This window comes from Bubalus bubalis, chromosome 2, assembly GCF_019923935.1.
Source record: "Bubalus bubalis isolate 160015118507 breed Murrah chromosome 2, NDDB_SH_1, whole genome shotgun sequence".
Taxonomy (NCBI): domain Eukaryota; kingdom Metazoa; phylum Chordata; class Mammalia; order Artiodactyla; family Bovidae; genus Bubalus; species Bubalus bubalis.
The window spans coordinates 16,118,913-16,145,179 of record NC_059158.1 but is presented as its reverse complement, the minus strand read 5'-3'; the positions used below and the strand labels follow the sequence as shown (position 1 = coordinate 16,145,179).

Below are 26,267 nucleotides of genomic sequence, written 5' to 3'. Positions count from 1 at the left end.
AAATCCTCCACTCTTTTCCTCACCAGCTCCCCACAACTATCTCCATCTTTTCCACGTTTGAAAATTCTGATTGTAAACTGCTTTCACCTAACAATGAAAGAGATGACAGGAAGGCAAAAGCCATATTAAATTAGTCCATCTTTCTTTCAGGCAGCTCTGATGAAAACCTTAGGAGGAAGTAGAAATAACTAACAGATAAAACTGAGGGCTTGGAATCATTTGAGCAATACATGCCTGATAAATAAGGAAAAATATCGCAGCATATAAGCTTTTAAGAAATGCTGAAGTCTACCAGGTGAGTCTCTTTTAGATCTACAGAGACAAACCAGAATGCCTAATTCATAAGGAACCAGGTGGAAATGGTAACACCACATGTTTTGGGTCTGAGAGTATGTACTGGTTTTTCAACTAAAATCTAACAATAAAAGGTAACAAAGATAATCCACGTTTGGAGCCCAGGCAGAGGGGAGGGGAAGCAGTAAAGTCCATCAGCCAAAGGAGACAGCAGTCATCAGCAGTATGTCCCACTCCACCATGAGAAAAGGAGCCCAGATGTGCAGAAGCTAATATATGATGAAGGTGACTGTTCTGTGCATTTGAGAAGGGATGGTTTTATATATATATACACACACACATTTTTTTTTTAATTTTATATTCTCAACAAATGGCTGGTTCAAATTTGAGATCCATCAGGGGGGAAAAAGTGGTCCTTTATTTCACAGCATACATACAAGTCAATTCCAGGTAGATTATAGATCTACATGTGAGAAAGGATCAAGTTCACAGAAAACACATAGGAGAGTAGCTGCACGATTTGGTGATTGAAATCTAAGTTCTTATACAGAACACAAATGGCATCACTCAGGAGAAAAGACCGACGAATTTGAGTCAATTAATATTAATCGCTCCTGTTCATCAAAAGGCACCATTATGAGAGCAAAAAAGCAAACCACCGAGTGGACAAAGATATATGTAACACACGTAACTATCAGAGTTCATTTCAAAGCATACAAAGAACTCTTAGAAGTCAAAAAAAAAACCAATAAAAAATGGGCAATAAATTTGAATAACTTCTTAAAAAAGAGGGTATCCAAATGTCCACTAAGCATAATAAAAGATTGTCAACTTCTTAGCCATTACAAGGAAATGCAAATTAAAATCATGAAGACATACTGCTAACACCCACCAGAATGGCTAAAATGGGAAGGTCTGGCAATGCCAAGCACTGACAAGGATATAGAACAATGAGAAAATGAATACGCCTGTAGCACTTGTGGAAGAAGATACAGTTCATGGGGTCACAAAGAGTTGGACACAATTGAGCAGCTAACACTTTCACTACTTCAAGAAGGTACAAGTAGCCTCAAAATCTGTTTGGCACTGCCTATTAAAATTGAATATATGAAAACTTCATAGCACAGCCCAGCAATTTTGCTTCTAAGGCATGTGAGTTTGTGTGGACGTGCATATGTGTAACAAAAAAAAAGCTGTACACACATATGTATCAAAAGATTTATAAAAAAATGTCCACAGCATCATAATTCACACTACCAAAAGCTATGTCAACTACAGTAGAGTCTGATAGTCTATATCCTAAAATAGAATTTTATATGACGACTAAAATGTGGTAAACATCACTGAATCTCTGAAACATGTCGAGTGGAAAGAAAAGAGCCATCCCCCTAGGCTGTTCAAAAATCAATTCCAATTATGTCAGATTTCTGGTTCTAGGTAAGAAGGTATAAGCATACCTCACCCATCTCTACTATTGAATAAAGCTATAAAACCTGGGTAGATGACACAGAGCAGCTATTTGAAAACCAAGAGAAGTAAAAAGCAGCAGGTGAACCTCAGATGTCCACTGGAATCTGAAGTATAATCAAACTGGCAGTGGATTCACCATTTATTTTCTAACTCTATCTTCTAGCCTGAATATCGCTGGAAACCTAGAAATGAGCATTGGGGTGAGAATGGACAAAGTCCTAGGATCCTACAGGAGCCCTATCACTCATGAAGCAAACAAAAAAATCAGGCCGCTCCTAACACTCACAGGAGGGGGGAAATTCTCCAGTTTTATTCTTTGTTTCTTCCCTTTCTGTCACTTTTCTCATGACCTTGCTCCCATGCAGTTCCATGGCAGTCACCAAGAACGGATGTCCCTGGTGGCTCAGATGGTGAAGAATCTGCCTGCAGTGCAGGAGACCCAGGTTCAATCCCTGGTTTGGGAACATCCCCTAGAGAAAGAAATGGCAACCCACTCCAGTCTTCTCGACTGAAGAATCCCATGGACAGAGGAGCCTGGTAGGCTACAGTCCACAGGGTCACAAAAGAGGCAGACAGGACTGAGCGATTAACACTTTTACCAGGAATGGAGGGTCAAAAGGAGTGAAAACTCTGAAGGAGGGGAATCTTTCAATCCATTACTGGAAACGTCATCCCAAGAGGCTGAGGCCAATCTCTGTTGCTTCTTTTCCTCTCTCCCCTCCTGCTGGTTGAGCCTCAAAAAAGTCCAAACAGGGAAACACAGTAGAGTTGCTGCTGCTGCTAAGTCACTTCAGTCGTGTCCGACTCTGTGCAACCCCACAGACGGCAGCCCACCAGGCTCCCCCGTCCCTGGGATTCTCCAGGCAAGAACACTGGAGTGGGTTGCCATTTCCTTCTCCAATGCAGGAAAGTGAAAAGTGAAAGTGAAGTCGCTCAGCCGTGTCTGACTCTTTAGCGACCCCATGGACTGCAGCCTACCAGGCTCCTCTGTCCATGGGATTTTCCAGGCAAGAGTACTGAGGACTGAAAAGTAAACTCTAAGGAACTGTAATGTACCAGGGAGAGTGCAGAGAGGAAGATGTTCAGGAAAGCGACCCTGTAACATCGATTATGAATTTCAGGGCTCACCACCAAGTCCAGAATTGGTGGATCAGAGACTGTAATTAGCATAACAAAGACTCTGAGAACTGAATGAACAAATGAGCCACTACACAAATCACACACTGGCCAATGGGTTACACACACCCAGAACAGAACCAGAGTATGGTGATGAGTTTGAAAAGTGGATATTGAAACAACATCTTGAGCTAGGTTGGAACTTGCAGCCTGAATCAAACCAGGTCAATTAACTGGTTAAAAAAAAAAAAAAATTCTTCCCAAAATTTAAACACAATCCAGAGTCTCATAATGTAATCTTCAAAATATCCAGGATAGATTCCAAAATTACTCAACATACCAAGAACCATGAGAATTGCAACTTGCACAGGAAAAGACAGTCAACAGATGCCAATGCCGACATGATACAGATGGTGGAATTAAGTGACAAAGACTTTAAGGCAGCTACTATATAAATGTTTGAATGACCAATCATGAACATTCTTGAAAGAAACATTAAAATAAAAGTCTCAGCAAAGAAACAGAAAATATAAAGAACAAATGGAAATCCTAGAACTGGAAGTGACAATAATCAAAATTACTAATTCACAGGATGGACTCAAAAGCAGCCTGGAGATGGCAAATGAATGTCAGCAGACTTGTTGATAAATCAATAGAAATTATCTCATATGAACAGAGAAAAACAGTTGAAAATAAATGAATAGAAATTCAGAGACATGTGACTGAATAACAGAAGACCAAACATTAATGTCAAAGTCCCTGAAAGATACAGGAAAAAATGTGTGCTAAAAGCATTTGAAGAAACAAGAGTGGAAAATTTCTCAACTCTGGAGAAAGACTAACGTCAGATTCAAGCATCTGAGCAAACCCCAAACAGCACGAATTTGGGGGGGTTACTCTAAGACAAACTGCTAAAAATGAAAGACATTCCATTTGGGTGATTACAAAGTTCTGGAATAAAGAGTGGTAATGGCTGCACAAGCTTCATTGTAATTGACTGATGCCACTCAACTGTACGCTTTAAAACGGTGAAAATGGCAAATTTTATGGTATATGTATTTCACCACAATTGAAAGGGAAAAAAAGAAATAAATATTTAAAATAGCCAAAGTAAAGTGATATGTTACATGATTATAATGATTAGAATGACTGTGACTATCTCATACAAAACATCAAGGTTAAAAAGAAATAGCACAACAATTTTTAAAAAAACTGTCATCTCAGAGTAAAAACACATTAGTAATAAAAGTGAAATAAAGACATTCTCAAACAAAGTAAAATGTTAAGAATTCACAGCAGACCTACTCTAAAAGAATTACTAAAGGAAGGAAAATGGTGGCAACCCACTCCAGTATTCTTGCCTGGAAAACTCATGGTCAGAGGAGGGCTGTGGTCCATGGGGTCAAGAAGAGCTGGACATGACTGAGCAACTAACGCACACCAAAGGAAGAGCGTCAGAAAGCAGAAAATGATACTAGAAGGAAACAAATTAGAAGAACAAAGGAAGAACAACAAATGATAAATAACTGGACAAATACAGACTAGTCTCCTCTTGAGCTCTTTACAATGTGTTTCATGATTGAAAGCAAATAGTCCCTGATGACACTGTCAGTGTGTGTAGATGTTACACAGAAGACATCAATAACATTGAAGAAATGCAAAGGTATCTCTCAGATACAGGTTCTACATTCCTAATGAAGTAATAAGGTATCAATCATATGTTTAAAGTTAAACATGTATTTTGTCATCCATAGAAAAACCACTAAAAAGCTACATAAAGAGATTTTGTCAAAATCATAATTAACATGAAATATTAAAAATGCGCAAGTAACTCAAAGTGTGACAGGAAAAGTAAGAAACAAGACAATACCGAACAAACAATGGAATGGTAGATCTAAACCCAAATACATCAGTAACTATATTAAATTTACATGATCTAAAGTAATTAAAAGTCAGACTGTCATATTAGATTTTTTAAATGACTCAACTATGCTATCTATGAGAAATTCACTTCAGAAATATTTAAATAGGTAATTTAAAAGTAAAAGAATGAATATATAATGGAAGTCACAATGAAAATAAAGCTGGAAAGGCAAGCAATTCATTTATATATTAAGCAACAGTATATCTCACTGAAGAGGAAATGAAGGTAACAGATAAATACATGCCAAATCTTAAACATCAGCAGCCAGAGACATCCAAATTAATTCCACAGTGATATTACAAAGATCCGTATAGTCAAAGCTATGGTGTTCCAGTAGTCATGAATCTATGTGAGAGGTGGACCCTAAAGAAGGCTGAGTGCCAAAGAACTGATGCTAGAGAAGACTCCTGAGAGTCCTTTGCACAGAAAGGAGATCAAACCAGTCAATCCTAAAGGAAATCAACCCTGAATATTCACTGGAAGAACTGATATAGAAGCTGAAGTTCAATACTTTGGCCACCTGCTGTGAAGAGTCAAGCCTTGGAAAAGACCCTGATGCTGGGAAAGATTGCGGACAGGAGGAGAAGCGGGCAACAGAGGAGGAGATGGTTGGATGACATCACTGACTCAATGGACATGAGTTTGAGCAAACTCTGAGAGATGGTGAGTCCTGGCGTGCTGCAGTCCATGGGGTCGCAAAGAGTCGGACATGACTTAGTGACCGAACAACAACACACCTATCATAATGGCTAAAATAAGACATAGTGGCAACATCACATTCTGGAAGTAATGGAGAGAACCTCGATCGTTCATGTTGTGCAAATTCAAAATGATGCAGCCATTCTGGAAAGCCACTAAACAATGCTGAGTTTCTTATTAAATTAGACACTGGACTACGACTCAGCAATAAAATTGAAAGTGAAAGTAAAGTCGTTCAGTCGTGTCGGACTCTTTTCGACCCCATGGACTGTAGCCTACCAGGCTCCTCTGTCTATGGGATTTTCCAGGCAATAGTCCTGGAGTAGATTGCCATTTCCTTCTCCAGGGGATCTTCCCAACCCAGGGATCGAATCCAGGTCTCCCGCATTGTAGACAGACACTTTACCGTCTGAACCACCAGGGAAGTACTGATAAATGCAAGTCAGATGAATCTTCAGGGATTTATGCTGACTGAAAAAAAAGCCAATTCCTAAAGTTTGTCTATGATATGGTTTCATTCATGTAACATTCCTGAAGTGACAAAACTACAGACCTGGACAACAGTTGAGTGGTTGCCAGGGTTGGGTGTTGGGAGAAGGGGGATGGGAGGTGAGTGTGATTATCAAGGGCAACACAAGGGATCCTTGTGGCAATGGAACTGTTGTGTATCTTAACTGTGGGAGTAAATACAAAAATCTACATGTGATAAAATTTTATTTAACAAATCACACAATTAATTATATGTAAAATTCCATAAATATGAATAAGATAATTTATTTGTATAAATGTCAATTTCTTGGTTGTAACACTGTATGATGGTCTGTAAGTTATTAACATCAGGGAAAATTAGGTAAAGAGTTCGGATAAAGGGGGAATACTGCATAATGATAAGAGAATAGATTCACCAAAAGACCTAACAATCATATATATATGCACTTAATAAGAGTCCAAAATAAACAAAGCAAAACGGACCCCCAAAAGTAAATCCACAGTTACAGTCAAACAACTCACCCCTCTCATTAATAGTTAAAACTAGTAGACAGAAAATCAATAAGGATAGCAAAGAATTGAATAATGTATCAGCTGGATCTAGTTGATGTATATAGAACTGCCCATGCAACACCAGCAAAATACACATTCTTCTAGAGTAAATGAAACACTCAACAAGATAAAACTTAATTTGGGCCTTTAAAAAAAAATACAAATAATATTAAAAGATGGCAGCCATACAGTGTATATCCTCAGACCAAAATGCAAATAGAGACTGTTAACAAGAAAATCTCCAAATATGTGAAATGAAACTCAGTATGTGATTTAAGCTACTTTTCATTTATACTTTTTTTTTTTTACAAATTTTGATAATTTTAAGTTATATATAATTATGTCCGTTGTGCATTAAAAAAAAAGTCAGGAGACAGTTAAGTCTCTGGAATTGTGATTTGTAAATCGGCAGTCAGACAGTCCATGCCTGAGGTGACACTGTCAACGCTGTTGTGCAGCGTGAAGCCTGAGCCATGCTCCAGGGTGGCAAGGTCACAGTGAGTAAGGACCAGCCCTTCATCACTTGGATATAAGTCACCAAAAAAAAAAAAGTCTGAACATTGTCAATAAGGTCCCTTTCACCTTAATTTTCTATTTATCATCTTGTAATTTATTAATAGCAATATTCATTTTAAGAAATCAGTGCTCTGAAACATAACTACATAAAACCTGAGATTCTATATGCTCGTTCTGATCCAGCTTATCCAGCCTTCTCCTACCCTTAGATAAGTTTAGACAAGTGGGATGGAAAGAATCTCAGTTCTGAGATGTGAATGACTTTTCCACACTTGAAACATTTAGGAGACTTTCCGATATAGAGAAAATAAAGTTTGACTTAATGAAAACGTAGGTCAAGGTTGAGATAGTCTGTCAAACATGTCACTGAAGGAGAAGTTGGTTATGGCACATTTTAATGTTTTAAGTGTGTCTAATGCCAGCATTGCTGAATTTTCTAATTTCAAATCATACTCTCATCTCCAACAGTAGCAATGTAGTTATTTTAAAGGCCAAAGGAAAATGTGCCAGAAAGTAAACAGTGTGAGAACAACAGACCTCTAAAATACGCATTTTTATAGTGATCCACATTAAACACACAAAGTAACACTCATAGCCTCCATCTTCAGCTTACTCAATATTTATTGACTATTGATTGCCAGACATGATGCAGTCACTGCCCTCGAAAAATACCCAGGTCAGTGGTCAGACATAAACAATTACAATTTAACATGCTAGTTACTATATATAACAAAGGGGCCACAGAGAAAGGAATATTGACTGACTTCACAAAGAAGACCTTTGGCTGGGATTTGGGGTATGTAAGACAACCTCTAGGAGGAAGTGAGAAAAAGAGATGAACCAAGAGAAGGATGGGTCCATGTGCAGACAGAACATGAGAGAGCATTATTCCTCAGGAACACTAGAACTTGGGGCACTTTACACACAGGATGAGTTGGGGAGGCTGGAAGATGACTTAGACCATTTGGGAAAGGGTCTTATATACCCCGGAGCAATAAGGCAAGAGAAGTCTAGAGACAGGTAGCATCTCTTGTGACTATCCAGTAAGAAGTGATCAAAGACTGAACTAAAACTGTAGCCATGAAAACAGAGAGCGGAGGACAGAGCCCAGGGATCCTTGGCAGCTAGAACAGAAAGACTTCGTGACCGCATAGGATGTGAGAAAGGAGTCCCAGCTTCTAACACGGACACATCCTAAACACAGAATACAGGAGAAAAGCAATTGGTAAAGAAAGATACCTTGTTGTTTTTTTTTTGTTTTTTTTCAAACACCTTGGTGTCCAATGAGATTTACTCCTCCTTGGTAACTAGATGGAGACTTGAAGCAGTTCTGTGCAAACAGAATGTGGGCTTCAGGAGACTCTAGAGGCAGAGGTTTAGGAGTCCATGATTGATGAGTTGACCTCTCTGGGGATGGATGGAATCAAGCACAGAAAATATATTCTTATTATAATAAATGCTTCCTTGGCAAAGGAGCACTGACTGAAAACTGATTTCAAGTTTCAGGACATAAGTTGCCTTTGTTTCAAAAGGTCTGTAAACCACTCTCTGAATATGATCACCATAAAAGCCAACAGTGATGCCACGTTCTACCATCAACACCTAACTCTGCTTCTGCAGGGGAGTAAGAAACAGGCCCGCCCCCTGCCCACTCCAGTCAGGGTAGGATGCCAAGAGCTGATGAAAGAGAACCCAGGGTCAGCAGGCACTCTTCTCCCAAAGTTCTAATTATAAACTCCAAAGCTCTTTCCAAACCTCCCTCCTAGGGAGCCCTTCTCTCCTCTGCTCTCTATCCACAACATTGTCCTTGCAACCTTGGCCTCTTTCCTGAATGTATCCGTACGCGACAAACAGGCTATGGACTTCTGGAGCAGCTAGTTTAAAAGTAACGTATAGCCAGTTATGCTAGGTGGTGCTAGTGGTAAAGAACTCACCTGCCAATATGGGGGACAAAAGAGACGCGGGTTCCATCCCTGGGTTGGGAAGATCCCCTGGAGGAGGGCATGGTAACCCACTCCAGTACTCTTGCCTGGAGAATCCCATGGAAAGAGAAGCCTGGTAGGCTACAGTCCATAGGGTCTCAAAGAGTTGGACACAACTGAAGCAACTTCACATAGTCAGTTATTTCAGAAATAAACATAGTGAGGAGAAATCAGATTGCTTTTGGAATCTGAAAAAGTAGCTCATGGGTCAGAACTAGAAAGAGGGACGGGAATGACAAAATCCAAGGGAAGGTTTCCCTGCTTGTGATTATTTGGGGGCATCCAAAGTGGCGCTAGTGGTAAAGAATCCACCTGCCAATTCAGTCTAGATGTAAGAGATGCACGATGGATCCCTGGGTTGAGAAGATCCCCTGGAGGAGGGCATGGCAACCCATTCCAGTATTCTTGCCTGGTGAATGCCTCAGAGGAGCCTGGTGGGCTACAGTCCATGGGGTCGCAAAGGGTCAGACAAGACTGAAGCGACTTAGCATGCACGCACCTCTAGGGCATGCAAAGTGAGCCAGAATTCTGCTCTGCATTTGGAAAAGGAAAAAGAGTTCAGTGCAGATCTCCTGAGCAAAGAAAATAGTGCCAGCAACACCCACAGTGATGTCATACCAGCTGCTAGCTTCAGGTCAACGGCAGTGTAACAGGAAGCTTGACCGGAGCCAAGCGTACCCTCCCTGGACTAATTGACAGACTTCTAATGCCCTGCAGAAATAACTCTCCACTCTGGACAAGTGAGGTACTAATCTGTGTATCCAACTCTGGCATTTCAGAAGCCAAGCCCAGAATATACATGGTAATACCCATGCTGCAAATTAATGTACAGTTCAGAGGGTGCTATAAGATATCATTTCAGTTCAGTTCAGTCGCTCAGTCGTGTCTGATTCTTTGGGACCCCATGAATCACAGCACCCCAGGCCTCCCTGTCCATCACCAACTCCCAGACTTTACTCAAACTCATGTCCATCAAGTCGGTGATGCCATCCAGCCATCTTATCCTTTTTCGTCCCCTTCTCCTCCTGCCCCCAATCCCTCCGAGCATCAGGGTCTTTTCCAATGAGTCAACTCTTCGCATGAGGTAGCCAAAGTATTGGAGTTTCAGCCTCAGCATCAGTCCTTCCAATGAACACCCAGGACTGAGCTCCTTTAGGATGGACTGGTTGGATCTCCTTGCAGTCCAAGGGACTCTCAAGAGTCTTCTCCAACACCACACTTTAAAAGCATCAATTCTTCGGTGCTCAGCCTTCTTCACAGACCAACTCTCACATCCATACATGACCACAGGAAAAACCATAGCCTTGACTAGACAGACCTTTGTTGGCAAAGTAATGTCTCTGCTTTTCAATGTACTATCTAGGTTGGTCATAACTTTCCTTCCAAGGAGTAAGTGTCTTTTACTTTCATGGCTGCAATCACCATATGCAGTGATTTTGGAGCCCAAAAAAATAAAGTCTGACACTGTTTTCACTGTTTCCCCATCTATTTCCCATGAAGTGATGAGACCAGATGCCATGATCTTAGCTTTCTGAATGTTGAGCTTTAAGCCAACTTTTTCACTCTCCTCTTTCATCAAGAGGCTTTTTAGTTCCTCTTCAGTTTCTGCCATAAGGGTGGTGTCATCTGCATATCTAAGGTTATTGATATTTCTCCTGGAAATCTTGATTCCAGCTTGTGCTTCTTCCAGTCCAGCATTTCTCATAATGTACTCTGCATATAAGTTAAATAAGCAGGGTGACAATATACAGCCTTGACGTACTCCTTTTCCTATTGCCTGTTTTTCCAGGTCCAGTTCTAACTGTTGCTTCCTAACCTGCATATAGGTTTCTCAAGAGGCAGGTCAGGTGGTCTTCAGAATTTTCCACAGTTTATTGTGATCCACACAGTCAAAGGCTTTGGCATAGTCAATAAAGCAGAAATAGATGTTTTTCTGGAACTCTCTTGCTTTTTCCATGATCCAGTGGATGTTGGCAATTTGATCTCTGGTTCCTCTGCCTTTTCTAAAACCAGCTTGAACATATGGAAGTTCATGGTTCACATATTGCTGAAGCCTGGCTTGGAGAATTTTGAGCATTACTTTACTAGCGTGTGAGATGAGTGCAATTGTGCAGTAGTTTGAGCATTCTTTGGCATTGCTTTTCTTTGGGATTGGAATGAAAACTGACCTTTTCCAGTCCTGTGGCCACTGCTGAGTTTTCCAAATTTCCTGGCATATTGAGTGCAGCACTTTCACAGCATCACCTTTCAGGATTTGGAATAGCTCAACTGGAATTCCATCACTTCCACTAGCTTTGTTCGTAGTGATGCTTTCTAAGGCCCACTTGACTTCACATTCCAGGATGTCTGGCTTTAGGTGAGTGATCACAACATCGTGATTATCTTGGTCATGAAGATCTTTTTTGTACAGTTCTTCTGTGTATTCTTGCCACCTCTTCTTAATATCTTCTGCATCTATTAGGTCCATACCATTTCTGTCCTTTATTGAGCCCATCTTTGCATGAAATGTTCCCTTGGTATCTCTAATTTCTTGAAGAGATCACTAGTCTTTCCCATTCTGTTGTTTTCCTCTGTTTCTTTGCACTGATAGATGAGGGAGGCTTTCTTATCTCTCCTTGCTATTCTTTGGAACTCTGCATTCAGATGCTTATATCTTTTCTTTTCTCCTTTGCTCTTGGCATCTCTTCTTTTCACAGCTATTTGTAAGGCCTCCTCAGGCCATTTTGCTTTTTTGCATTTCTTTTCCATGGGGATGGTCTTGATCTGTCTCCTGTACAATGTCACAAACCTCTGTCCATAGTTCATCAGGCACTCTGTCTATCAGATCTAGTCCCTTAAATCTATTTCTCACAGCCCTAACTCAATGAAACTAAGCCATGCCGTGTGGGGTCACCAAAGAAGGTATCATTTAAGCCCTTTCAAATTAAAGATCTTAAGTTCTTTTTTAACTGTTTGTTGCCATCACTGCCAAGCCCAAATGTACCAGGTAACAAAAACTGAGGCCAATGCTTGTGTATCTCTGCCTTAATGGTGAGGAGCAATGGTGGCAAATAGAATCGACAGGAAAAGCAAAAATCTGTTACCCGATTGGAAACAAGGAAAAGTTGGATTTCATTTTTGTTTAATGATGACTCTTAACCAATCTGATTCACAACTACTTCTGTGCACAAACCTCTCGTGTAAGATGGTGTGTGTGTGTGTGTGTGTGTTGAGGGAGGGGCAGAGTTCTTACCATCATCGCTATCACCACCACCCCAAAAAAGTAGACATTTCTGCACTCCAAAAGGCCACAATCTTCTTTTCCTGGGAGTTTCTGCTGATGTATTTACTGTTTCTCCTCTGCCCTCCTAAAACTATCAGCACATAGTAAGTATCCTTTCAATAAAAGAAGAACAGGAGGAGGTCAAGGCCATTCAGACTTCGGAAGGCTCTGGTGATAGAGGACAGAGTGGATTTATGGCCCCGGTCAAGTGTTTCTGTCTTCCCAGGGGAGAAAGATATTTGTGACTACTAGAGAGATACTAGAAAGAATGCAGTCTAACTTTGTTATCATTTGTAAATTCCCTGCCTGATGTGATAACGAATATCACTTTTCATTCAGGGCCATTGGTTAAAAAAAAAAATTACTGTGATAACAAAGGTGCCATTATTTCTGGTAGAATTTTCCTGGGCCCTGTTAATAATCACACTTGCAGTCAACTAAGGCCCTAGGTTCTCACATCACTAAATAAATACTGCCTGGTGGCAAATATTAGTATCCCCAACTCTGCATTCCAAAGAAGTCATGAAACTTATCGTAAAGGTCAGATCTCAGTAAATAAGGTCAAAGCAAAACTAAAATTTAAAATCTTCTACTATTTCTTCAACAAATTCCCGTGTCTCTGGCTCCCAGCGCAATTTCCTACCAGACACATCAGTGGTCACTGTAACCCCATCATATTTGGCATTACAGAGGTGAAGAACAGAAGTTTAAAGAAACAGAGTCCTAAAAGTGACTTTTGAACAGGGACTCTTAACATCTGTTAAATACAGGGGAGGCATAAATGCTCTTAAGTTGGAGTTTTAAAATCTATACACATATGATTTTCTCAGGAAAATGTCCATTGTTTTCTTAAATTCAAGCATTCTTACTACTCTCCCCTTTTAGAACCACTGGGAACAAATGGGTCATTCTTAATTCTTGCTGTGCATCAGAAGACTCTCTGGGGAACTTTAATAAAAAATATACATTCCAAGACCCTACTCCAGATTGACTACATCAGGGTCCAGGAATGTGAATAAAAAAAAAAAAAAAAAATCAAAAAAAAGAGGTAGGGGAGGACTATGGAATAATTATAATACATAGCCAAGGTTATGAAATACTGTGCAATGTTATGTTAATTGATAGTCTATTTTATTTAATTACTGAACTTTAAACCTGGAAGAAATCCTAGATATCAAAACCCTTCACATTCCTTTCACAAAGAAGAGCCACATCTGTTAAGAGACTCGCCCAGGATCACACAACTAGTTCTAAATAAAAATGCAACCAGAACTACAGTTTCCCCAAATAAAGTTTATGTGCAAATGGAGTATCTCATAAAGGATAAAATACAGAGCCAAAAAAGTACTGTTTTAGATTTTTAAAATTCACACTTTTCTACCAAAAAATCATAAAAGGGGTTTAGCAATCTTCCTTCTAACTCCATCTCTTACAACTACCTCCTGAATTTCTCCTTTAACAGAGAAAGTTCATCACCTTTTGCAGCTCATTTCTAAAAATTAACCTACATTTGCATAAAGTTAAATAAATATAACAGAAGAATCATATTTATAGACATAAACCATAGTGGATAGTTGATTATGATAAATACACAGTGGGGAAAAAATGCATAGTGAAGGGTGGCTGACCCTTTTATCAACAGTGGGAGAAGTTCCTGATTGTCAAATCTTAGCTCACCACAATTTGTTATCCTGTGCTTTCTAGTGATTATATTTTTATTTTTAAAATGTTTTATTTAAAAAATAAAATGCATTCTTTTATTTAACAAATAAAATGCATTCCTTTTTCAAAATAAAACACATTATTTTTAATTATCAACACCAAGAACTAGTGCATGATTGCCACCAAGAAGGGGTATAAACAGCTGCAGCATCTCATTTGCTTCAGGAAGATATTTATATAGACCAAAGTGGGTAGGATAGGGCATTTAATAGGTTAAATAACAAATTTATCCTAAAAGGATTTTTTTTAAATGCAATTCAAGTTGAAGAGAAGAAAGAGAAAGAGGTGACTTTTCCTTTGTTAAATTTCACAATAAATTTACACCCAGATTCAGCAAGTGCTTTTCAGTGGCTTCACAGTAGCTGAGATAATTATATGACTGCCCTCTTGATGTACGAGTCCCCGTTGAGCAAAGTCGGCTGAATCCCAAGGACAGCATTCCAGGATGTTGAAAAGAATTCTTTCAGGACACACCCACTGTGTGCCTTGTTTGAGGCACAGTTTCTTCTCAGGGAGACAGTGTAGAAGGAGAGGAGCCAAGTTCATTCTGCTGACAGAGACCCAGGCAGTTACGTAAAAATTGTGAACATTCAAGTGCTTATATGCTGATAACTGCGCAAAAATGTCTACACACTAGTGTGCTAAGTCACTTCAGTCATGTCCAACTCTTTGCAACCCTATGGACTGCAGCCCGCCAGGCTCCTCTGTCCGTGGGGATTCTCTAGGCAAGAATACTGGAGTGGGTTGCCATGCCCTCCTCCAGGGGATCGTCCCGGGGTCTCTTAGGTCTCCTGCGTTGGCAGGCGGGTTCTTTACCACTAGCGAGACCTGGGAAGCCCCAGTAAATTATGAATTCTTAAGGAATAAAGTCTCACCTAACACGTTTAACCTCTCATAGAGCCCAGGACAGGGTCTTACATACACTGGAGAATGATCACTGGATGAAACGAAAAAAATTCCAGAACATCAGTCCTAAAGGACATGAGTATTCCCTAAAATTAACAGTCCTTCACACAGATTAGTGATGCCACATTCCTGGTCTGTGATCACTCTTTTCTTACTTGTATCTATGGTGGAAGCAGAATGTCTAGTCCTTGGTATAGGCCCCTTATATTTTATACAGATATATATATATATTTATGAATATATATTTACATGTATTCATACATATATATTTATTAATATATATAATCTTGAAATAAAGAAGTCATCTTCAAAGAAATTACATATTTTACATACTTATCCTTTTTCTTATTTCTCCTATTAAAATATTAGTTCCATGAAGACAGTACGTTGTGCCTGCTCACTGCTATTACCACCATGCCATAGGGCAATGCTTAGGAAAGAAGCATGCATGCTAAGTCACCTCAGTTGTGTCCGACTCTTTGCAAGATCATGGACTGTAGCTCACCAGGCTCCTCTGTCCGTGGGATTCTCCAGGCAAGCATACTGGAGTGGGTTGTCATGCCCTCCTCCAGGGGATCTTCCCCACCCAGGGGTTGAACCTGCATCTCTTTACATCTTTCCAACAAAGCGTCTCTTGCATTGGCAGACTGGTTCTTTAACACTAGTGCCCGGCCCATATTTACTGAATTTGTGTTATCAAAGGAATGAATTAAACGTGAAGTAAAAGCCGAGTACTGTGCTGGGTCCTGGAGACAGAAGAAATACAGTGCATTATCTCTCGGGTGTAGTGTCGCTCTTGGTCTCATCATTGCTGAACGTGGATATAAGTAGGGTTGAACCAAAAGCTGAAACCATTCTGTTAGAAAACAGACTTTCTATTTATGTAATAGTAACACTTTAGTCCCTTGGACTGCAAGGAGATCCAACCAGTCCATCCTAAAGGAGATCAGTCCTGGGTGTCCATTGGCAGGACTGATGTTGAAGCTGAAACTCCAATACTTTGGCCACCTGATGCGGAGAGCTGACTCATTGGAAAAGACCCTGATGCTGGGAAAGATTAAGGGCAGGAGGAGAAGGGGATGACAGAGGATGAGATGGTTGGATGGCATCACCGACATAATGGACATGGGTTTGGATAAACTCCGGGAGTTGGTGATGGACAGGGAGGCCTGGCGTGCTACAGTTCATGGGGTTGCAAGGAGTCGAACACGACTAAGCTACTGAACTGAACACTTTATAAATGCCCAATTATGTGTCTTTAGCCATGAACATTCATTATCCAATCCTGAATGCAATAACGTCTTGAGTCCCAGGCAAGAGGGGCCCCTGCCCCAGCAAGTCCACCAGCAGCCCCAAGGGTCACAGTGCAGGTACGGGAATCCTGACACTCCCTTTCAAACCCAAGCACACTTACAGTGTAGGTTTTTCCCCAGATATCCTCCCAAGGACAACCTTCAACATACAACCCTGGGGCCCAGAAGATGAGTTACGGCTTCAGCACCACAGGCAGACGCAGCCGTCCACAGGCAGGTGTGCTAGGTCCTCGCTTCCTCTCAAGCCACCTGGTCAGGTGTCGAACTCCGAGGAATTTAGAAACTCACAATTCAAACCTGGCCTTCAAGGTTGTTACAAAGATGTATTTGTCAGACTAGGGGGATTTCGGAACATGATTTGACAGTTTTTTTTTTAGTTTGATTTGCAAGCATATAGATATTTAAATATATAGAACGTAGGGAACTCCCTGGCAGTCCAGCATTAGGACTGGAGCTGCCCCTGTCCAGAGCCTGGGTTCGATCCCTGGTCAGGAAACTAAGATCCTGCAAGCCACGTAGTGAAGCCAAAAGAAAAAAAGAATGTGGACCTGCCTTCGAGTTCTAGCCCTGAGGCCCCACCATCAGTGAAGGAAACCAAGGCCCAGAGCTGTCAACGAAGTGACTTAGGACACAGGACCAGTAGCTGAAAAAGCCAGAACTCAAAGCCAGCTCTTCACAGTATCAGTGGCCAGTTTCTGAGGCAAACCCCCACCCCTCAACTTCATCCCTTCAAAGCACCTGGGTGTGCTCCCATGATTATAGCAAGCCCAGGGGCTCCTGAGAGGTGAAGTGCTGGGTCCAGGAACATACAGCCCTTCCTCTCTCCTAACATCCTGGGCTTTCTCCTCAATCACTCAGGAGCCAAATGCAAGCAGCTTGTAAATCCAAATGGTTGCTGTATCTGTGCATGCTTGTAGCTACCTGTAGTGGAGGGAGAATCTACACTAGAGGAGAGCAAGCACTGACACATGCCTCAGGAACCTCACAAGATGCAGCCTCAGGCATCTAAACGTACATCTTTTTTACAACTCTAAACCTAGAAGTGCATTAGTGTTCTTGCAAAACAGGCCATGTGGCAGTTTAGAAAGCCCACATATAATACCTTCCTAAGACCTGTGCTGACGGAGATCCTTTCATCCAAGAAATCCGAAGTACTTTACAAGCTCAAAGCCATTCATCGGAACACTCCAGGGAGGTATGCAGGTGGCCAGCGTTATACTCCTTGACAAGAAACTGAGGCAGGCTGACAGCCTTAAGTACAGTTCTTAAAAAACGGTCTGTGTTTTTTGAAAATGAATGGCCTTAAACATCCACCCATATGGGGGGAGAAAGATGCGTACTGTTTCTCTAAAACTGAAATTGAATGTAACAGAATTAAATACCATGTCACAGAAGTCTATGCCTTGCTGTAGTTCTTGCAGCCAAAAGGGCCAACAATTTATGTTTAGTTCTCTGTGAGGAGGTTATCAAATTTAATACTACTGCCTTTCAAAATGCAAACTCCAAATCACAAATTTTAAGACTGAAGATTCAGCTGTCTTCCCCCTCTACCCCCAAACAGAATCTGGCTTTTACACCTTTGGCCTAAAAACACTTAGGAAAGGTGACAAGCATATTCTCTCTGGCCCAGACTGATTTCAAGCCAAGGAGATTAGCTTAATTTGCTTTTAGTGGGAGGTAAATGGCCCCAGGGAAAATATGCTGAATAGTAGCAGAGGAAGAGTCCTTTTATAAACAAGGGAGATTAGGAGTTCAAGAAGAATAAACAGAAGGAGCCACTGTTGTTACCATAATAACAAATGAAAAGTCTCCATTGAAAACATTTCTGAAACTCATGTTCATAACAATAACTAACAACTTAGTGAGGACTTACAGTCAAGTTAACCATTGTTCTTGGTGCTAATAAGCAACCCATTTTACAGATGAAGAAACTGAGGCTCAGAAATTTTGATACCTATCATCCCAAAGACCTTACAGTGGAGTTTAAAAATCACCATTCATTCAATAAGCTGAACTACACAAAATCTGAAATACAGAAATCAACATAGATTTCCCCTAGGGAGTTCACCTTCTAATGGAGGAATGCACAGGTTAAAAAAAACCTTTCAAATAGGCATGTCCAGGGTGCCTGCTATACAGAAGGCCCAAGTTCAATCCCTGGGTCAGGAAGATCCCCTGGAGAAGAGAATGGCTACCGACTCCAGTATTCTTGCCTGGAGAATTCCATGGACAGAGGCGCCTGGTGGGCTACAGTCCATGGGGTCGCCAAGAGTCAGACACAGCTTAGCGACTAACGCAAGGCACAAGAGCAATGCAACGGAAGCTAAACTGGGGCAGGAAATAGAAACTTTGCAGAGAGGATTTCAAGAAGCAGATACAAGAAGGCATTTTAGACCAATGGAAATGGCAAATGGCTTATGCAAATGCACCAAGATTTCAAGAGAACTTAATCTGGGTGACAGAGGTTGTCTGGCTTCGCTAGAGAATGAGGATGCATGTTAGTAAAAGGTAATCTGGGTCTGGACAGGTATGGATAGACAGGAATTGGATATCGAGTTAATTACTTTTACAACCTCGGATATCTTATCTCTCCCAACAAGACATAAGTCTCCAAGAGGGAAGAAAACCTTTCCTGCATTCTCACAGAGTGGTTTATGTCTCCTATTGTTTAATCTAAAGGATTGATTGCTGTTATTTCTTCATTACCCTCAGAGCTAACACTTAAGACAATGGCCTACAGCCACAACTCTGAGTACTTACATTAACTTATTTAAGCCTTAAACAAACCCAGTGAGGTAAATTCCATTGCTATAACCATTTTCCAAACAGAATGGAGGCACAGTAATGTGCTAGAACAAACACCTGCTACAATGCACTTGATGGAGTTTGTGTCTCCACGGCACACCCGGGACAGAAGCGCACAACTGTTTACAGGCATTTCTTTCTATGTAATAGCAACACGCTTCCCTCCCATACCATGCACCCTCGCCCACCATGAGCAACTGTCAGAGACTCCCCAAGAGATATGATGGATCAGCTCCTGGGCAGTATCTTCTCATCGTCCGTCACAGTAGCTGCTGCTTTCCTTCTCTCTGCTCAGCTGCACCCAGTGCTATCTGCCAATGAGAGAACTAGTGTCAAAGGTGCTAATGCCAATGCACCAATTTAGCTGCTGAGACACCACGGATGTCACTTCCCAGGAGCTCAAGCCACCTAACTCTTGTGGCTGCCAACCTTATTCCTGATGGAGCTACTGCTGTCACGTCGCAGACTCAACATGTCACAAGATTTTGGTGACCTTGGTTCTCCGGAGTCTCTGCTTCCACTTTTAATGTAGTCAAATCTCCATAGGTTTCCAGGATAATTCTCAAGAGTTTAACTGGAAGGTAATCCAAATGACTGTCACCTTCTTCCCTTGAACTTCTCCTTATCCATCAACATAAAGTTCAGTTTACATAAACATTCCTTCTTTTGATTTCTAATTCTTTGGACAAGCATGAGAGGTACATATATTTTCAGAATTCAGATTGGGAAAATAGTAGGCTGGTACACATTCAAGTGGAATGAATGAAGTAGTAATTTTCTATGCCCACCATAGGCTCATGAGACTGTACGTGTCTCTTCTCTGTTCACTTCTGTTCCTCATTTCCTTGTCTACAAAATGTGTTAACAGCACTAACTTCATAGGGTTTAAGCATTGAATAACCATTAGTTATCATGAGCACTGTTCTCAGATATACACACTTAACATATATTATTGTTCTCATCATGTAAGGCATAAGCAATGGCTGTGCTCAGTCGCTCAGTCATATCCAACTCTATGGCACCCTATAGCCCACCAGGCTCATCAGTCCATGGGATTTTCCAGGCAAGAATACTGGAATGGGTTGCCATTTCCTCTTCCAGGCAGCAATGGCTATCTGTCCTTTGACTATTTCTTGTCCAATTCAACTAAGTCTTCCCATAAAACAAGATTCCTTAAACAATGATGATAAGAGACTCTTGAAACCAGAACACCAGACCTCCAGACTTGCCAGAACAATGTGAATTTGAAAATATGAGTGAGCACAGAGGGCCAAAGCCATAGTTATAACTGAAGGTCATGTTTTCCACGTGCAACCAAAACTGATCATTGGAAAAGGAAAGATACACACAGGCCCATGGATGGGCCATGCTTCTGAATGAGAAAGTACACAGACTGACTGAAGAGCCACTTCTACTGACTCGCTAAGTGGCTGAAAAGCAATCATGGCAACATGCCCTGCATTTTGGTTGACAGGGCGACACAAACCCAACTAACACCAGACTGTGTGACCTCAACCTGGGATGGGAGCCAGAGGTTTCACCTGAGACCCAAGTGATCAGATCTGGGAGCTGTCTCATTTGCTTTCTCTTTTAGCAGAACAAAAGGGAGCAAGGACCCAAGGAAGCAAGAAGATAGAAACTGAAGTTGTCCAGACTCCATTACCCTAAATTACCTGATGATGAATAAATATTCCTTGTTCCATGGTTTCAATGGAAGGTGAACTACTACTAAAAATATCCGATGTTCATCATGCTTTCAATCTCTTTCTATCAGAATTATTCATGATTTCTGACCAAAGGGTATCCCTTCAGTATAACCTCAGACAAACCCTGTATCCTTGTTCTATCTTTATACCCTCTTTATCTCCCATCAGTCCCTGTCAATCCATTAACTATGGCAGAGCCCAGCACCCTATTATAAACCTCCCTCCCAGCATGCCTCAGTGGAAAAGCCGAAATCGCACTGCTTTAAAGCATCATCCTGACTCCTGACGGCTGAACGATCTGGGGGAAATGTCTTCATCCCTCTGAGCCTCACTTTCTACACCCATAAAATGAAGCTGATCTTCTGCACCCCCGTTACCACCTAAAATTCTCTCAGTCTTTAGCCCACAGTTTTCAAGTCTTCAGCCCATAGTTTTCAAGTCTTCAGCCCATAGTTTTCAAGTGAGCCCAGACACAGAATCACAGGAGGCTAGACGGCACTTTTACCACGTGGGTGAAAAGAGCTCTGTGAAAACATGTTCTTACAGGCAGGAGCCACCTGGAGAAAATATTAAAGACAACTGAATACTGTGGGGGATGGGGGGTGGTGGGAGGAACATCTTATCCACCAAAGGGAATTCAAAACTGTGAGCACTCACAACCACGAAGGAGAAGGGCTGGCAGGGAGCCCAGTGGTGTCGAGTACACCTGAAATCTCCCCTCTCCACCAGTACAGAGTGCTTTTGTATCCAGTATAACTGGAAAGGGAGAATTAGAGAGTTGTGTTTTTTTTTTTAAAGAGATGCACATGTGTGAGTTCATGCTAAGTCGTTTCAGTTGCATCCAACTCTTTGCAACACTATGGACTGTAGCCCTTCAGGCTCCTCTGACCATGGGATTCTCCAGGCAAGACGACTGCAGTGGGTTGCCATGGCCTCCTCCAGGGGATCTTCCTGACCCAGGGACTGAACCTGCATCTCTTACGTCCCTTGCATTAGCAGGCAGGTTCTTTACCATTAGAGCACCCAGGAAGCCATTTTTAAGGCATAGGACAGTTTATTAGGTGCTATAAAGCACATGTATGGATGTGAGAGTTGGACTGTGAAGAAAGCTGAGAGCCGAAGAATTGATGCTTTTGAACTGTGGTGTTGGAGAAGACTCTTGAGAGTCCCTTGGACTGAAGGAGATTCAACTAGTCCATTCTAAAGGAAATCAGTCCTGGGTGTTCACTGGAAGGACTGATGCTGAAGCTGAAACTCCAATACTTTGGCCACCTGATGCGAAGCGTTGACTCCTTGGAAAAGACTGATGCTGGGAGGGATTGGGGGCAGGAGGAGAAGGGGACAACAGAGGATGAGATGGCTGGATGCCATCACCAACTCGGTGGACATGAGTTTGAGTGAACTCTGGAAGTTGGTGATGGACAAGGAGGCCTGGCGTGCTGCAATTCACGGGGTCACAAAGCGTCGGACACGACTGAGCGATTGAACTGAACTGAACTGATAAAGCACAGAGGGGCGCTAGTGGTAAAGAACTGTCCTGCATTATAATGCAGGAGATGTAAGAGTAGCAGATTGGATTACTGGGTCAGGAAGATCCCCTGAAGGGGAGCACGGTAACCCACTCCAGAATTCTTGCCTGGAGAATTCCATGGACAGAGGAGCTTGGCGGGCTATAGTCCCTGGGGTCGCAAAGAGTCAGACACGACTGAAGTGACTTAGCATCCCGTACAAAGCATAGACAATCAGTTACATCTTATTTCAGTTGAATTCAACACCTCTCTTCTGGTTCTCTTTAGAAAGATCAAGGTGAAGCCAAAATGCTCCACTCTGCTCTCTACTCCTCATTTAGTGAGCATCCCAGGAGTCAATACACAAATTTAAAATCTCCAAAAACAGAAAGGCCCTAATTATGACCAGAGTACTAAAGAATTTAATCAGTTAATGTTTCAGGATCTACCCATCAAACGTGGACAGCTCACAATCAATGTAAGAAGTTATTTTGTAAATTGCATTTTTCCCCCTTGAATTTAAGATCTAGAAACCTGCCTTGCTTGACTTCCCTGGAAAATTTCCAGATCTCCACTTCAGTTTCAACTTTGTGGATCAGGTTTTGTTTCTTGAAGACAATAGTGAATGGTTTTGCTACTGGCCATTAAATCTGCTTTGAAGAGCAGCTTAGGTATTCTTTGCAAAGAGGCTGCTGATATTTCCATCATGTTAATTTTCCATTTTTCTTCTTCTCCATTTTAAATCCCCTCTCTCTCGGTGGTATGCCTAAGTGCTCAGGTAATATACATACAAATGCTTCCACAGACAGATGGGTAAGTACCATCTCACTGCGCCCATACTTCTTAGTGAAAAAAGTACCCAAAACAGAGTGCAGTAATTCCATCCCCTACGGTGCTGTAATAATCCCTGAAGGGGGTAGTTTGCAACTAAAACTATAGCACAATGGATGTATAAATTAAGGCTACCAATAATGCTTGACAATACAATGAAGAAAGCATTCTAATATCCTCATTCCTAATACACACCCTATATAGAACTGGTAAACTCACTCTAACATCAGTAGCAAAATAATGTTTGTTAAACCGTTTTTTACAAAGTCAATGCTATGTTCTCATTTTTTTAAATATCTGATTTTCATGTAACCAAACATACTCCAGGAGTGTGAACCTCCAAACACATTTTCTGAAGCTGTGGGTCTTATCAGCTTTGTAGGTTAGTCTGCAGGGACAGGATACCTGAAAGCTTCTTAATCAGTAACATTTAAGACATCTTTACTAAAGTGCTGATCACAATAGGATAGCTCCCATTTCGTTCTGATACATTACTCTTATCCCCATTTTATAGCTGAGGAAATGAAGGCTTTAAGAGAGACGTTAAATAATTTGCCTGAGGTCACATTGCCAGTAAATGACAGAAGAGGGATTTGAACCTGGGAACTCTGACTCTAGAGCCCAGGCATTTATCTCCTCTACAATATCATCTTGGCAGTGGACCTAGGGTCCACGATTTTAAAGGAAAGGAAAAACAGCGCACCGGCATGTTATTCACCCTAGGAAAACATACCTAAGGCCAGACTAACATGGATCCAAGACAGGAAGTTTGGGCTAGAGAAATGCCTTGAAGATGTGAACTTGTAGATTACTTTGCCTATCACATTCTTTCTGCACAAAATCCAGAAACAGGGTTGTGGCAAGGGCCCTCTGAATTATGGGCAGCAGTGAGCGCTCCTGGCTGTCTATCCACCTGGCCACCTGCTTTCAGTTGTCTGGAGACAGTGTGTCTCCTGAACTGTGCACATACCAAGAAATGTCAAGGCCATCAATATGCACATCACATGAACCTGAAGGTCAGTTCAAAAGGGGAGCAGTTATTTACGGGAGTGTTCTAGTCACCCCAGGCAGATGAAAGGAAAGCAAGAACTTGCAATTATTCCCATTTTTATCTTAACGATCTCTAACATATGAAGTCTACTGCCAACCTCTAAGACATTCCAAAGTGAAAGGTAAAAATTAGTGTTTTTAACGTAAAAATATCACTTGTGGTATTGAACTTTCATGAATCTAATGTCACCTACAATCACAAATCAGAAGATCCCACCACATCAAATAGAGTTTGAAACCTCAATGTGAAGCAGTTCCAAAGAGAGAATACATCTACCTTAGTTTTAGGATGAGTTTGGTTCTAAATGCTGTATTAGGGCATGTTTAAAAAACAGGAAAATAAATACAGCCTGTGTCTAGGGCCACTATCTAGGGCCTAGTGTCTAGGGCCACTGTCTAGCCTGTGTCTAGGGTGCTGATAAAAACGCACCATCTGAACATTTCAAACGTCCTGTTCAACTCCTCCTGTATGTATTTGCAACACAAAAATCCCTAGATAAAGTCTTCTCCAAGGCCAGTTCAAAACCTTTTGCCCTAAACACACATGAGTTGGGAAAGAAACTATCCATCCAACTCCTATTTGATCACCTCTCAAAACTGGAATTAAGTTCATATAAATGAAAATGAAATATTCTAAAAAAAAAATTAACAAAACATAGGTGACAACCCCCTACCATGGCCCCCCCACCCCGAAATGTTGACTTGTCATTAACATTCTTAACCCTGGCAAACATCCTGATCTTATAAAAAGAACCTGAGTTATATAATCAGGCAACTTAGTTTCTTTGCCATAACATTAGAAGGTCAAGAAACAAGAAACATGGAGGAAAGACATAAGATTTAACCAAGGACCCAAATGATTTAACCAGATTGACACACTAAACTTTTTCATGAAAATTTCCTTGAAAAAGTAAAAGAAAATCGAGACTCTGCTGCTTGCAAGAAAGAGGTATACCCAGAGAGTATCAAAAGTTGTATTCTCCTAGTTGATATCTTCCGAGTTTTATCTTCCTGTTTTGACTAGAGGTCTCTTGATGAAAAGGCCTATGGTGTTATAAATTATCCCATTACTCACTCTCCTTGGCTGTTCCCACTGCAACAGGAAGGGAGTAAATCTCCGAGTCCTGCACTTACACCCCTTAATCATCCACACGCGCGCCCCCCAAAGCAGTGTATCACTGTCTGTCGCTGCATCACCATGATTCACACGGAAACAGAGCCGAGAAGACTGGTACTCAGAAATGCCAAAACCAAGAAAGGTATCTTAATACCTCACAAATACTACTACTCAGGCACACCAGTGCTATTTCTTCTCAAAGAGGTATCACATCAGGAAATATATCATTCTAATTAAGAGTCATCAGCCGTGTTATAGGCAAATTTTTATAGAGCGAAGCTTTCCAAACAGAACATTTCAGGACTCCGTACCCTTTCTAAACTCTATTAAAACCAAGCATCCTTAGCATGTTAACCCACATGATCTTGACTTCAATTAGCAGAATTGGTCCTATGGTTAGGCTGACTTTCCTCTCCTAAATTTCACAGGGCAGAAATATGATCAATCATATGTTTTAAGATGCCACCTAATTATATAAAAGATCTCATTTATTTTTACATAGAAGTGATTAAGAATCAAAATACACTTGACCCTTGAACAACACAGTTGAAAATACGCATATTGCTTTCGCTGGGTATTCAAGGTTCCCTATCCACAGATTCAACCAACTGCAGACATGTACTACTATAGCAGGTATTCACTGAAAAAAATCCATACCTGAGTGAGCCCATACAGCTCAAATGCATGTTGTTCCAGGGTCATCTGTTAAGAATATTTAAGGCTACCCCGTTTTCTAAGAAAATGTGTCCATTTGTCTACTACTACATCTTGAGCACAAGGAAGAAGAGTTTAACAGTTACAAAATCTTTTATTTTGATTACCAAAAAAATGCAAACTGTTGCCAGGTGTATGTGAACTGTGTAAGTTTTGGTGGGTTTTCCTACTCCATATACAAGGCCTCGCTTCCATTCTGTCTGTCTTGTTGGGAGGAGGTAGCAATGGAAGTACTGGCTCAATACTTTGAAGCACCTCAGAATTTCTCCAGCTGGAGAAGTAAGTGCATGG

General features: G+C 41.2%; 1 long non-coding RNA gene across 48 annotated transcripts in view; it reads right to left on the bottom strand.

Moving 5' to 3' along the window:
* The window catches only part of LOC102401727, a 478,204-nt gene that overhangs the window by 362,976 nt on the left and 88,961 nt on the right, over positions 1-26,267 (bottom strand). The window contains exons 5-6 of one of the 48 annotated variants that reach the window (XR_006544464.2): positions 19,239-19,361; positions 13,414-14,573 (exon numbers count right to left, since the gene is read on the bottom strand). The exons of 44 other annotated variants lie outside the window; for them this stretch is intronic. This is a non-coding gene — a long non-coding RNA (uncharacterized LOC102401727). Of the gene's footprint in view, positions 1-8,299; positions 8,468-13,413; positions 14,577-19,238; positions 19,362-26,267 lie in introns of those variants that run through there. 3 more of the 48 variants (XR_006544465.2, XR_006544456.2, XR_006544463.2) reach the window with 3 other exon arrangements.